We start from the raw sequence: 14,022 nt of genomic DNA on the forward strand, positions 1-14,022 counted from the left end.
TTTGAGTTTGGTGGAGAGAGTGCCGAGTCGCGACGGGGTACCCTCTCGACCAAGCTGATTTTTGCCTGCCTCATTTAGTGTCAGGCGAATGTCAGTGACGCAGACTACTCAGTTTCTGCTGCTGACCGACATCTCCAGTGGAGTAAGGGCTGTTGGTGGTTTGGCTATTTGTCTGCCTGCCCTATTTAGAGTGTGTGGCCAAATGGACAGTTTTTACTTTGACAGCACCATCCAAAACGTTGGGGTAAGTGAAAGTGAAAACATTTCAATGACTCTACACCATGGGAGAAAACTCTCATGTCCACAGGGTTATTGCTTTTTTAATTTTCAAAAAGAAAATCTTGCTTTAGGATTTTGTTTTTGAAATTAAAGAAAGATACTGAAAGTTTTCCTTACGGTATGGTCATATTGCCTGAGCTGCACAACACACTTTCAATGCATTGACAAGAACCGCCATGACGGTTGTTTATACCAATGTAAGAGATGTCTGCTGAGGCGACGGACATCTCTAAATCTGGAGTACAGGTACTCAGTCAGGACATCTGAGTATTTTACTCTGTCACTCTGATGAAGTAAAATCCATACTCACTGCTCTAAATCAGCCTTTAAATTGTGACTCAGTATTGCAGTTGGTTAGACTCTGATTTACTAATGAGACTCATGTATAATGACAAATAGCTTGTAATCCAACCAAATACTTTATTTGGGAACGGAGGGTTGATACGTGTTATAAAACAAATCAAGAGATACAATTGTGTGTTTATATTTACTTTTTGTTTGAAATTAAACACATATTTGCAGTGAGAAACCACTCGGGTTAATTTTAACATTGTCCCATCACCTACTGCAACAAATCTTAACAATCCCTTATCACCTTTCTCCCTCTTTTAAACACCCTGACTTTTAAACTTCCTCTGATTGATCCATTGTGTTATCGAACCCAGGATGGAGTTGGTACCTGACGTGATGGCCACTTTTAGTTTTTTTCTTAAAACCTTTCAATATAGTTACTCTTTGAAATAAAGCTATGTCTTGTTTGGTCCTAATGTTTTGGCTAAATGTACAAGTAGTTCCCAGGTAAGCAGGGTTCTTAATAGTAGGATTTAATACTCTCAATTAGCTGCTGTCTGCCCTGCCCCTTAAATGGACTAAACCCTCTCTCCCCTTGATCTCACACTGCTTTGCACCCTCCCACCTCCAGGACATCACCTGTCTTAGATTTCATTCAGATCCCCCTCCTTACCAGAACCCTGTGTTATTCTCTCAGTTTCTCTCTGTTGACCCTCTGTGCAGCCTCCTTGACTCCCTCTGGCCCTTGGTTGATCTTACAACCAACCTAGATCACCTCTCCCTCATCTTCCCACCTTACTCTCCTCCTTCTTTTGTTGCACAACTTTACATTACTTTCCTTTACTTAGAATATGCTCTTTCATATAATTATCAAGTTTTCAATGTAACACAATATTATCATTGTTCAATCAATCAATCAATCATAGCATTTGTATAGCGCGCTACTCACCCGGAGGGGTCTGAAGGCGCTGGGGGGGGGGGGGGGGGGGGGAGGAGGAATCTGCTACTGCTCGAAGAGCCAGGTCTTGAGTTGCTTCCTGAAGGAAAGGTGGTCCCGGGTCAGCCGGAGGTGGATGGGGAGGGAGTTCCATGTCTTGGCTGCCAGGTAGGAGAAGGATCTTCCTCCAGTGGTGGCTCTGCGGATGCGTGGAACGGCGGAGAGGGCGAGGCTGGTGGAACGTAGCTGGCGGGTGGGAGTGTAGAAGGTCAGGCGATTGTTGAGGTACTTGGGTCCCAGGTCGTGGAGGGCCTTGTGTGCGTGGGTGAGGAGTCTGAACGTGATCCTCTTGCTGACGGGGAGCCAGTGCAGGTCTCTCAGGTGTCCGGAGATGTGGCTGTGTCGGGGGATGTCCAGGATGAGTCCTGCGGAGGCGTTCTGGATGCGTTGGAGTCTTTTCTGAAGTTTGGCTGTGGTTCCGGCGTAGAGGGTGTTTCCGTAGTCCAGTCGGCTGGTGACGAGTGCCTGGGTGACCGTCTTCCTGGTTTCGGTGGGGATCCACCGGAAGATCTTACAGAGCATACGCAGGGTGTAGAAGCACGATGACGAGACGGCGTTGACTTGTCTGGTCATCAAGAGGGAGGAGTCCAGGATGAAGCCCAGGTTGCGTGCGTGGTCCGTTGGCTTGGGAGCGGTGCCCAGGGCAGGGGGCCACCAGGAGTCATCCCAGGCGGAGGGTGATGATCCCAGGATGAGGACTTCCGTCTTGTCTGAGTTCAGTTTCAGGCGGCTGTTCTTCATCCACTCGGCGACGTCTTTCATCCCTTCGTGTAGGCTGGTTCTGGCGGTGGCGGGGTCATTTGTGAGGGAGAGGATCAGCTGGGTGTCGTCGGCGTAGGAGATGATGTTGAGGTTGTGTTGGCGTACGATGGCTGCGAGGGGGCTTATGTAGACGTTGAAGAGGGTGGGGCTGAGTGATGATCCCTGTGGTACGCCACAGATGACTTCGGAGGCCTTGGATCTGAACGGGGGGAGGCGGACTCTCTGCGTTCTTCCGGAGAGGTACGAGATGATCCATTCCAGTGCCTTCTCTTGGATTCCGATGTTGCTGAGGCGCTGTACTAGGGTGCGGTGGCAGACAGTGTCGAACGCTGCGGAGAGGTCCAGGAGGATGAGGGCCGCAGTTTCCCCGTTGTCGATTAGGGATCTGATGTCGTCTGTGGCTGCGATGAGGGCGGTCTCGGTGCTGTGGTTGGCTCGGAAGCCGGACTGCGAGTGGTCGAGGGATCCGTTCATGTCGAGGAAGGCGGCAAGCTGTCTGTTGACTGTCTTCTCGATGACCTTGGCAGGAAAAGGGAGGAGCGAGATGGGATGGTAGTTCTTGAGGTCGGTGGGGTCCGCCGTTGGTTTCTTCAGGAGGGCGCTGAGTTCGTCGTGCTTCCTGCTCTCCGGGAAGGTAGCGGTGTTGAAGGAGGTGGTGTTGATGTCCCGGAGTTGGGGTGCGATGATGGAGTCGGCTTTGTTGAAGACGTGGTGGGGGCAGGGGTCGGTTGGTGATCCGGAGTGGATGGTGTTCATCACGCGGGTGGTGTCTTCGGTGCTGACCGGTGTCCAGGTGCGGAGGGTGGTGATGGGGAGCGTTGGTTCGGCGGTTGGGTGCGTGGTCTGTGCGCCGAAGCTGTTGTGTATGTCGGCGATCTTGCTGTGAAAGAACGAGGTGAGAGAGTCGCAGAGGTCCTGCGAGGGGGTGATGTCGTTGTTTCCGGCGCTGGGGTTGGAGAGCTCTTTGACGATGTGAAGAGTTCCTTGCTGTTGTGGGCGTTGTTGTCAAGTCGTTCCTTGAATGCTGTCTTCTTGGTGGTGCGGATCAGCTGGTGGTGTTTGCGGGTGGCGTGCTTGAGGGCAGTCATGTTGTCTGTGGTCTGGTTGTTGCCCCAGGCTTTCTCAAGGGTACGGCAGTTTTTCTTGGAGTTCTTGAGTTCGTCGGTGAACCAGGAGGCTTTCTTGCTGCCGGGTCTGTTGGGAGGGGTCTTCAGTGGTGCGAGGTTGTCTGCGCAGATGGTGATCCACTGTGTGAGGTTGCTGGCTGCTTCGTTGGGGTCCGTTGTGCTGGCGGGAGGATTCTGGCTGAGGGAGGTGGTGAGCTGGTTGGCGGTGATCTTGCTCCAGTTCCTGCGGGGGCACCTGTTGTGGGTGGTCGTGGTTCTTCTGAAGCTGAAGTGGACGCAGCTGTGGTCCGTCCAATGAAGTCCGGTGGAATGGCTGAAGGAGATGTGCTTGCTGGAAGTGAAGACTGGGTCAAGCGTGTGGCCGGCGTAGTGGGTGGGGGTGTTCACCAGTTGCTTGAGTCCGAGGTTGGCGAGGTTGTCCAGCAGGGTGGTGGTGTTGGTGTTGTTGTTGTTCTCCAGGTGGAAGTTGAAGTCCCCTAGGAGGATGTAGTCAGCGGAGGGGAGGGTGTGCGGGCTGATGAAGTCTGCGATGTCTTCGCTGAATCGTGTGCGTGGTCCCGGGGGTCTGTAGATGAGGGTGCCTCTGAGGGTCGTCTTGGGGTCGGTGTGTATCTGGAAGTGGAGGTGTTCGGCGGCGGTGAGGGTGTCGTTGGAGTTGGTCGTGATGCGGATGGTGTTCTTGTGTACGATGGCGATGCCTCCTCCGGTCTGGTTGACGCGGTCCTTCCTGGTGATCTTGTACCCGTTGGATGGCGATGGCGATGTCGGGGGCCGAGGAGGCGTTCATCCAGGTTTCCGTGAGGAAGGCAACGTCTGGTGAAGTAGTGTCGAGGAGGTTCCAGAGTTCCACGGCGTGTCTGTGGACAGAGCGGGTGTTGAGTAGGATGCACTTGAGGTGGTTGTTGTTGGTGCTCGGCTTGGCAGGTGCGGTGCAGGTTCGGAGGCAGGTGAATGTGCAGGCTTTGCAGGTGAAGGGTCCGTGGGTGCGTTTCGGGGTGGCTCAGTAGCAGGCGGGGTTCCGGCCGGCGTTGAGTGCGGCGCCATCGTAGGTCCGGCGGGTGGTCTTGCATCGGCGGGGGCCAGGGGTCCTGGCGCTGGGCGCGGTCCAGGCGCGGACGGGCCCAAACGGGTTTGCCTTTGGCGCACAATCGGCGCGCCCGCTGCGAGTGAAGGCTGCGCGTACGCGTGGACTCCGTCATAAGTGGTGCGGTGGGAGGGAGGAGCAGCTGGGAGGCAGGAGCGGGGTGGCGCGGGGATCGGGGTACAGAGGGAGAAGGGGGCGGGGCCGCAGGGGAGCAGCGGCAGGGAGCGGGGAGGGGGTACTGGCGGGAAGCGGGCAAGGAGCGAGGAGCACAGAACAGGGGCACAGGAAGCGAAAACAGCACAACAATCACAGGGAACAACAAATTAACTAAGAACACAGATCAGGGCACAGGGCAGAGAAGACAAACCTATGCCACAGGAGCAGCGGCGATCGAGCGGGGCAGGCAGGGAGACCGGGCGCACTCAGGGGGAGCCGCACGGCGGGTGGAGCGACCTTCACAGACCAGGGTCAGGTCAGGTCACGCTCACCGTCGCGCCGGCTAGCCCTAAATAGCCGGTGGGAGGGAGGAGCAGCTGGGAGGCGGGAGCGGGGTGGCGCGGGGATCGGGGTACAGAGGAAGAAGGGGGCGGGCCGCAGGGGAGCAGCGGCAGGGAGCGGGGAGGGGGTACTGGCGGGAAGCGGTCAAGGCAAGGAGCGAGGAGCACAGAACAGGGGCACAGGAAGCGAAAACGGCACAACAATCACAGGGAACAACAAATTAACCAAGAACACAGATCAGGGCACAGGGCAGATAAGACAAACCTATGCCACAGGGGCAGCGGCGATCGAGCGGGGCAGGCAGGGAGACTGGGTGCACTCAGGGGGAGCCGCACGGCGGGTGGAGCGACCTCCACAGACCAGGGTCAGGTCAGGTCACCTTGTTCGTGATATATTGTAAACCATTCTATACTTCACAGCGCATGAGTGCTGTATAAAACTATTAAATATATATATATTGGTTGGTATTCATAAAAAATTCCAGCTTGCGTGCTGGGATACTAGAACACTCTAATGTGCATACAATTAGATTAAACTTAGCGTTGAGATCTGCAATAATTAGGTACGGTGTTAGATAAGACCGTTAATGATTTGGATATATATATATATATATATATCTATATCTATATATCTCCAAGACGTTTCTTATTTGAAGAGACGGAGGAACACAGCGGGGCTTCCAAGAAAGTTCTTTATTGCAGCAGAAGTATGGCATGACGCGTTTCGACATCAAATGTCTTTTTCAAATCCCTTCAACAAGATCTGTGCTTGACCAATCCCCTTTTATGTTATACAAGTCGTTTTACGATTGGTGGCAGTCCAGGTGAGCCTCGTTTTACTGAAGAGATTAGCTGTAGCTGCGTCGGCGAATTACAGCTCCCAACGTGCACCAGTCTTGGACAGTCAGGTAAAGTACTCCCCCAGGCTTCAATATATATATATATATATATATATATATATATATATATATATATATCAGCTCCGAATTCCTAAAGATACCCAGCCGGGTTCAGGAAACAGCACTCTCGAGCACGGCAGTGTGTTAGCAGGGGATTTTATTTAGAATAGACGCGTTTCGGGAGAACACTCCCTTCGTTGGTATTCACATCAGAGAGGTAGTATGCAGCACCATTATCTATGTTTGTCACAACCATAAACACAAACAAGGGACTATACCACAAGCGCGTCGTTATGCGCCATCTTTGAATGTGCAAGTACATAGGCTACATGAAATTGCTAGCAAACTAATTACACCACAAATCAAGCCGTGTATCGGCACAGTTGTTATCTTAATAATCAACCACATTGTATGCATAATCGGAAACAATTTATATCCGAACTTTGTGGCTAAGATAACATAAAACACAACTCAAGCCCCTGAATCAGGTCACATAATGAACATGAGAACATCGGGCAAATCTTGCCGTGGATCGGCAATAGCAGCCCCTTAGGACTGCCAAAATCAAGGTGTAACAGAAAGCAGAGCAATTCACAAAGCAAATGTCGCTAAAGGTAGCATCTCCTATCTTAAACCCAAAATCTCTAAAATATATTACATCTCAAAAACATAATTCTATACTTGTTCCATTAACAAAATACTGTAATCCATCTTATCAACCCAAGTGAGAGGCCAGTTCTTCTCCCATATTCAAGCCTTTGGGCGCCCTCGTCTCTAGATCTATGATATATCGAGAATCAAGTCTCCTTAATGCGAGCAATCTATTGCCCCCTCTCGGATTTTCTCCTACTTGGTCCAGACAAAAATACCTCAGAAGGTTCCTGTCACTATTGTGTCTGATAGAAAAATGGCGGGCCACTGGATATGAGAAATCCTTGTTTGCAATGGCCCGCATGTGTTCCAATATCCTCAATTTAACAGGATTGATGGTGCTACCCACGTACCTTAGCATGCAAGGGCATAATAGGCAGTAGACTGCATGGTCCGTGTGGCAAGACATAAATTTACTAATTTTCTTCCCATCTTTGCAGCCAGGGACCTCATAGCTCAATGTCCTTTTGCTCGCTGAGCAGGCTTTACATTTTCCACAAGGAAAAAAGCCTTTTGCATCCTTCAATGTGCCTAGTTGTTTCTCAATGGGTTGTAAATAGCTATGAACTATTTGGTCACGTAGTGATCTCGCCGGCAGTGTAATACTAGCGGGGCCGTGAGTTGGATCCTGGGACCAGGTACCAACTCGAATTGTAATACTTAAACATGTTTAACATGTCGGAGCGAAGAGATGCGGCTGGTGGAATCTTCAGAAACAAAAACCCAGATGTCTCCAAACCACCACCGACAACAAATGTGACAATTTCCAATGCTTTAACATCCCAATTTTACAAGTTGGAGAAGCTGTACGAACGCGAACTCCGCAAGTGGTGGGAGGGTACTTCATTGCAGGGCTATATCGAGGTGCAGAGGGTTCCTCGAGGATTGAGAATATTCACTGTCCCTGCGTATGAGAACCCAGTCCCCCTCCTGTTAGAAACCTGGGCTACCCACATAGCCAATTCATGCAAGGGCATGTTGGAAATTTTAATCCAATTTGCATGGAGTGATCGCGATAAAACTGTGAAGGAAATTGACGAATTGGAAATGCTAATCTTACAGAATACTGACAAAGAGGAACAAGATCTTCTTAGGGCTAATATGAAGAAAAGACTCCAGAAATATGAAACTAAAATTAAATTAAGAAAACAAGAAAAGTTTGACCGTGACGAACGGGACTACGCGATGGGAAGGGTCCTGACGTTTTCAAAAAAGTATGATCAGCCACGTAAGGAGGTCGCAAGGAAAAGCCAAATGCCAAAAGCAACGGGGGAAACCAGAGTGGAAACGTCGGATTCCGATGTCACTGCCAGTGAATTATCTGGAGATGAAACAACAGGCTTGGCGACTGCCCCTGAACCCTCTACCAACAAGACCCCTTTTCAACAGGAGTTCAAGGTCATTCAAGAGAGCTGGCTAAGAGACGGCAAGAACAAACCCCCAGAAGAGGGAGGCAAACCCGACGCGGGGGTTGGAAAAGGCAGAGGCAACAGCCAAACCAAGGCAACCATGAGGGTTACCAGAAGTCAGAGAAGAGGAAGATGGTAGGAGCCTCGGAGCAACTTACCATTGTGAATTTGTCCCAAAGACATTTAACTCCAGCAGAAGAGTCTGTTTTAAAGCTAGGACTCACATTTTGTCCGAATAAAAACATGGAGTATATGCAGACACGTATTGACCTGTATAAATTTATTCGGAAGGTCAAGCTACATAAGTTTCATAAAACTAAACCTACGGTCAAAGAAGTCAAGCAATTAAGACAAAGCAAAAAGGATACGCATCTCTTAACCGTGAATGATCTAACAGCCTGTGAAGTCCTACATAATTTGAGGCGAGAGTGTGACATGGAAACTGACACAGTGGTCAATACATTCACTCAAAGATTGGCAAATGTTGACATTGACCAGGTGGCACCCAAGACTGATTTTAAGTTGGCTTCCAAATTTGTCCCTCAGACTGCTGTGGATCCATTCGATATCTTTTCTGATGCGGTCATCAGGGATCTGATGACCATGAGAACAACACAGAGGATACAATTTAACACCACCAAGGAACAAAATCTAGCCATTAAAACGCTAATGGAAGACAAGACCATTGTGTGTAAACCCTCCGACAAGGGAGGCAACATCGTTATTATGTCTAGGCCCAAATATGTAGCAGAAGCTATGCGTCAACTACAGGATGTTTCTTGCTATGCCCCAATAAAGAAACAAGATTATCTAGCAAGCATTAATGATCTTCATGTTTTACTTAAGAAATGGCTTGACAAACAGATGCTAGACCTGGAGGAATATCTTTTTCTAAAGACCACTAACCCTATTTTACCTTGTTTCTATCATCTACCCAAGGTTCATAAGGACATCAATGACCCCCCTGGGAGACCTATAATCTCCTCTATGGGAGGATTGACGGAGAATCTCTCCAAATTTTTAGACCACCATCTGTTTAGTTTTGTACTGTCTTTAAGATCATATATCAGAGACACTACGGACTTTATAGAGAAGGTGGAACTTGTGGATTGGCAACCATCTTATGTACTGATTACCCTGGATATTACAAGTCTATACACCTGCATAGATCATGAACAGGGCCTACATGCAGTAGAGTACTTCCTTAATAAGAGAGAGCTCAAATATGCAATGCATAATAAGATGCTGCTGGAACTAATTGCATTTTGTTTGCATAATAACATTTTTCTCTTTCAGGATACTATGTATCGGCAATTGTCTGGTACGGCCATGGGCTCCTGCTTCGCTCCCAGCTACGCGAATTTATTCGTGGGCTGGTGGGATGAGAAGGTAGCCTGGGCCCCCAGGCTTTCCACCTGGAACAACAAAGTAGTGTTATGGAGCAGGTACATAGACGTTCCTGGTGTGGAACGGATCGATTGAGGAAGCCAATCAGTACATTCAAATTCTCAATGACAATGAGCATCACTTGAGATTTACTGGTGAAATCAATAGGGAAAAGGTCAATTATCTGGACCTGGAAGTGAGTATCAGTGATGGACGCATCTGCACACAACTGTACCGCAAACCCACCGCTGGAAACAGCGTTTTACACGCGTCCAGTAGCCATCCCCGGAAAATTATCAATAATATTCCGTATGGGGAATTTTTGCGGCTCATTGTAGTCAGAATGAGCATTTTGAAAAAGCAGCCGACGAATGTCTGGAGAGATTCGTGATGAGAGGATATAATCCCCATCTTCTCCAAGAGACCCTGAATAAGGTTTGGAATGTACCCCGTACCAGTCTTTTTGCTAAGAAAATAGGCCCCACCACAGAAGGAAGATTCCGCATGATAACACCTTATGCGGCGGACTCCCACAAACTACGATCAATTATGTCCAAACACTGGCATATTTTGAAATCAGACCAAATTATTGGGCCTGACATTCCCAGTGCACCACTAATAACATACAGGAAGGCGAGATCACTACGTGACCAAATAGTTCATAGCTATTTACAACCCATTGAGAAACAACTAGGCACATTGAAGGATGCAAAAGGCTTTTTTCCTTGTGGAAAATGTAAAGCCTGCTCAGCGAGCAAAAGGACATTGAGCTATGAGGTCCCTAGCTGCAAAGATGGGAAGAAAATTAGTAAATGTATGTCTTGCCACACGGACCATGCAGTATACTGCCTATTATACCCTTGCATGCTAAGGTACGTGGGTAGCACCATCAATCCTGTTAAATTGAGGATATTGGAACACATGCGGGCCATTGCAAACAAGGATTTCTCATATCCAGTGGCCCGCCATTTTTCCATCAGACACAATAGTGACAGGAACCTTCTGAGGTATTTTTGTCTGGACCAAGTAGGAGAAAATCCGAGAGGGGGCAATAGATTGCTCGCATTAAGGAGACTTGAGTCTCGATATATCATAGATCTAGAGACGAGGGCGCCCAAAGGCTTGAATATGGGAGAAGAACTGGCCTCTCACTTGGGTTGATAAGATGGATTACAGTATTTTGTTAATGGAACAAGTATAGAATTATGTTTTTGAGATGTATTATATTTTAGAGATTTTGGGTTTAAGATAGGAGATGCTACCTTTAGCGACATTTGCTTTGTGAATTGCTCTGCTTTCTGTTACACCTTGATTTTGGCAGTCCTAAGGGGCTGCTATTGCCGATCCACGGCAAGATTTGCCCGATGTTCTCATGTTCATTATGTGACCTGATTCAGGGGCTTGAGTTGTGTTTTATGTTATCTTAGCCACAAAGCTCGGATATAAATTGTTTCCGATTATGCATACAATGTGGTTGATTATTAAGATAACAACTGTGCCGATACACGGCTTGATTTGTGGTGTAATTAATTTGCTAGCAATTTCATGTAGCCTATGTACTTGCACATTCAAAGATGGCGCATAACCACGCCCTTGTGGTATAGTCCCTTGTTTGTGTTTATGGTTGTGACAAACATAGATAATGGTGCTGCATACTACCTCTCTGATGTGAATACCGACGAAGGGAGTGTTCTCCCGAAACGCGTCTATTCTAAATAAAATCCCCTGCTAACACACTGCCGTGCTCGAGAGTGCTGTTTCCTGAACCCGGCTGGGTATCTTTAGGAATTCGGAGCTGACATATTATCGCGGGCACCATCGCGGTAAAAAGCACCCGCTTGCAGAGTGACTCGTTTTCATGGTGTAAAAGGAGCATTCATATATATATATATATATATATATTCACTGAAAAAACCATAGGTTATAGACCATATATAGTTAGGAATTAGCATTTACAAAACCTTATTTTACTCACACAAAACCATTGAAATTCCATATATAGTTAGTTGCACTAACTATATATCGCGCACCCGCAATCCACTGCCGATGATGTCACATATTACATCATTCATGACATGGTCAGTGACATCACTGATGACATCACTGATGACATCTCAAATGACATCACTGATGACATCACTGATGACAACATCCAGTGACTGTATGTTTCTGTAAAGTTAAAATATGTCTTACATATTGAAGAATGAGTGGATGTATAAGTGTCTGGATGAAGGATTTAGTAGGTGCATGACTGACTGTATAAGTGAGTGATTAAATGTGTCTCACTGAGTGCATGGGTTAGTGACTAAACTGTTTTAAATTGTGCATCATTGTGTCTGTTGTTCTGTAATCTGATGCATGTGTTGATCATTAGCTATATGACTAACTATATGGGTTATTGATTGGTTGCCCAAGTATTTGTATGGGAGACTGAGTGTGTGTGTGGGTGTCTGGGAGGTGTATGACTCTGTGCATAGATGTGTGAGCAGTTGATTCACTAGATGTATGGGTTCAAAAGTGCATGTGGAAACAGCTGTATGGGCGGTTGACTGTGTGCATGAGTGTATTGGTGAGTGAATGGATATCTCAGTGCTACATGTCAAAGTAAGTACATATGTAAAACACAGTACATGTGAGAGTTGACATATATAAATAACTGTGCATAAGAGCCAGTGAATGTGTGAGTGGCTGTATGGATCATTGTGAACTTGTATCAGGGATTGTATAACAGAGTAAATATGTGTTATTATATGTTTCAATAAGTAAGGTGTGTATAACTATATAGTTGATGAAATGGAGGTGTGATTGATTCTTTGCATGACTGACTAGGTGTGTGAGTAACTCCATGGATGAGTGACAGTCTGTGAGTGTCTGTTTACACTGAGTGTATCTAAGGTTATATTAGAGTCTGAAGAGGTTCATCGTATCATCACATGAATGATGTTATCAGTGATGTGATCAGTAATGTCAAATGAGATGTCATCAGTGATGTCATTTGAGATGTCATCAGTGATGTCATCAGTGATGTCACTGACCATGTCATGAATGATGTAATATGTGACATCATCAGCAGTGGATTGCGGGTGCGCGATATATAGTTAGTGCAACTAACTATATATGGAATTTCAATGGTTTTGTGTGAGTAAAATAAGGTTTTGTAAATGCTAATTCCTAACTATATATGGTCTATAACCTATGGTTTTTTCAGTGAATTTTCAAGGTTTTGTAAATGCTAATTCCTAACTATATATGGTCTATAACCTATGGTTTTTTCAGTGAATTTCATAGGTTTTTTAATACCAAATTTTTATAGTTTTTAAAAATAATAAATTGTAAATCGAATTTTATATTGTATAATTGTCATTTTTATTTTATTTTTTTTTTTGGTGCGCCCCCGGGCCGCGGACTAGTGAACGCACGGGTAAGCACAATCTTGCGGCGCGCCCCGGGGCGCGTACTGATGAGCGTCCCGATAGCGCTATTGCCGCGAACGAAAACAACATTGTGACGTATTGCGTAGCCGCCACGCCTTGCGTCATGAGCGCGTATCGCGTAGCCGCGAGATGCGTCTTATGACGCACCGCGTAAGCGCACCCGAAAGCGCATACGATCGCGCAACGTAAACGCCCTGATGCGCTTACGAAACACGCCCCGGGACGGGGCGCGTAGCGTAAGCGCGTCAAACCATGTGACTTTAAAATAACACTTTTCATTGGTTCATAACTTTTTTTTTTTCAAATTGTGTGAAACCCACCCATTTCTCTCACTATTGCTTTGTACTTGGAGAGAGCAAGAGCTGTTCTGTGTACTGTGTTCATCTCCTACTTTTCTGATCTACAGCAATGGCTGCAAGAGAGTCATCCAGCAGTGATTCCGACGGATTTTTAGATGAGGACCCTCCTCAGCAGAAGAAAAAAACCCATTTCATCTGGAAATTCTATGACATCCCTGAAGGACAAAAAAAAGTCAACGCTCCAAAAGTAACCTGCAAAATATGTGGTAGTACTTTATCCAGAGGCAATCCTCTGAAAAAATATAGTTTTGGAAATGCTAATTTAATCAGGCATGTGAAAAGAAGACACCCTAACAACTTTGCCAGGGAGAGTGTCAGAGAGCTGGCACGGAATTTACCCACAGATGGCGGCAGCACCTCCACTGGTGGAGCAACACCTTCGGGACCACCCCGTGGAAGAATGGTCCCTAACATTCAGCCGGTGTTTGCAGGCATCAAATTTCTGTGCACGGAGTGTGACGAACTGCTCTGCTATGGTGAGCAGAGTGTTGAACTCATTGCCATAAAGAAACAGCAACACCGCTGCCCTGCCAGTCCCTAAATTTTACATTTTTTTGCTCCTGTTGAGCAGTTTTGGAATCCCTGTTTTTGTTTTTCCCCTGACAAAAATCCCAAAAAAATATAAAATCGTTTTAAAAAGTCTAAAAAAAATAAAACAACAAAAACAAAAAAAAAGTTCTTTTCAGAACTACCTCCAATTTATAAAAAAATGCTATTTTTTTTTTTTTTTAAAAGTGTCATTTTTTATCTCCATGGTACGCTCCCCGGTGCACGTACCTGGCGCTCCCCCCGCGAAAATCAAATTTTTTTTAAATTTTTTTTTTTACCCGCGGGACCCTTTTATGGC

General features: G+C 46.8%; 1 protein-coding gene across 1 annotated transcript in view; it reads left to right on the plus strand.

Annotated features, from left to right (window-relative positions):
* Positions 1–14,022, plus strand: part of NRDC (nardilysin convertase) — a 2,150,332-nt gene that overhangs the window by 1,131,382 nt on the left and 1,004,928 nt on the right. The gene's annotated exons all lie outside the window — the stretch shown is intronic.

This window comes from Lissotriton helveticus, chromosome 1_2 (assembly GCF_964261635.1).
Source record: "Lissotriton helveticus chromosome 1_2, aLisHel1.1, whole genome shotgun sequence".
NCBI lineage: Eukaryota > Metazoa > Chordata > Amphibia > Caudata > Salamandridae > Lissotriton > Lissotriton helveticus.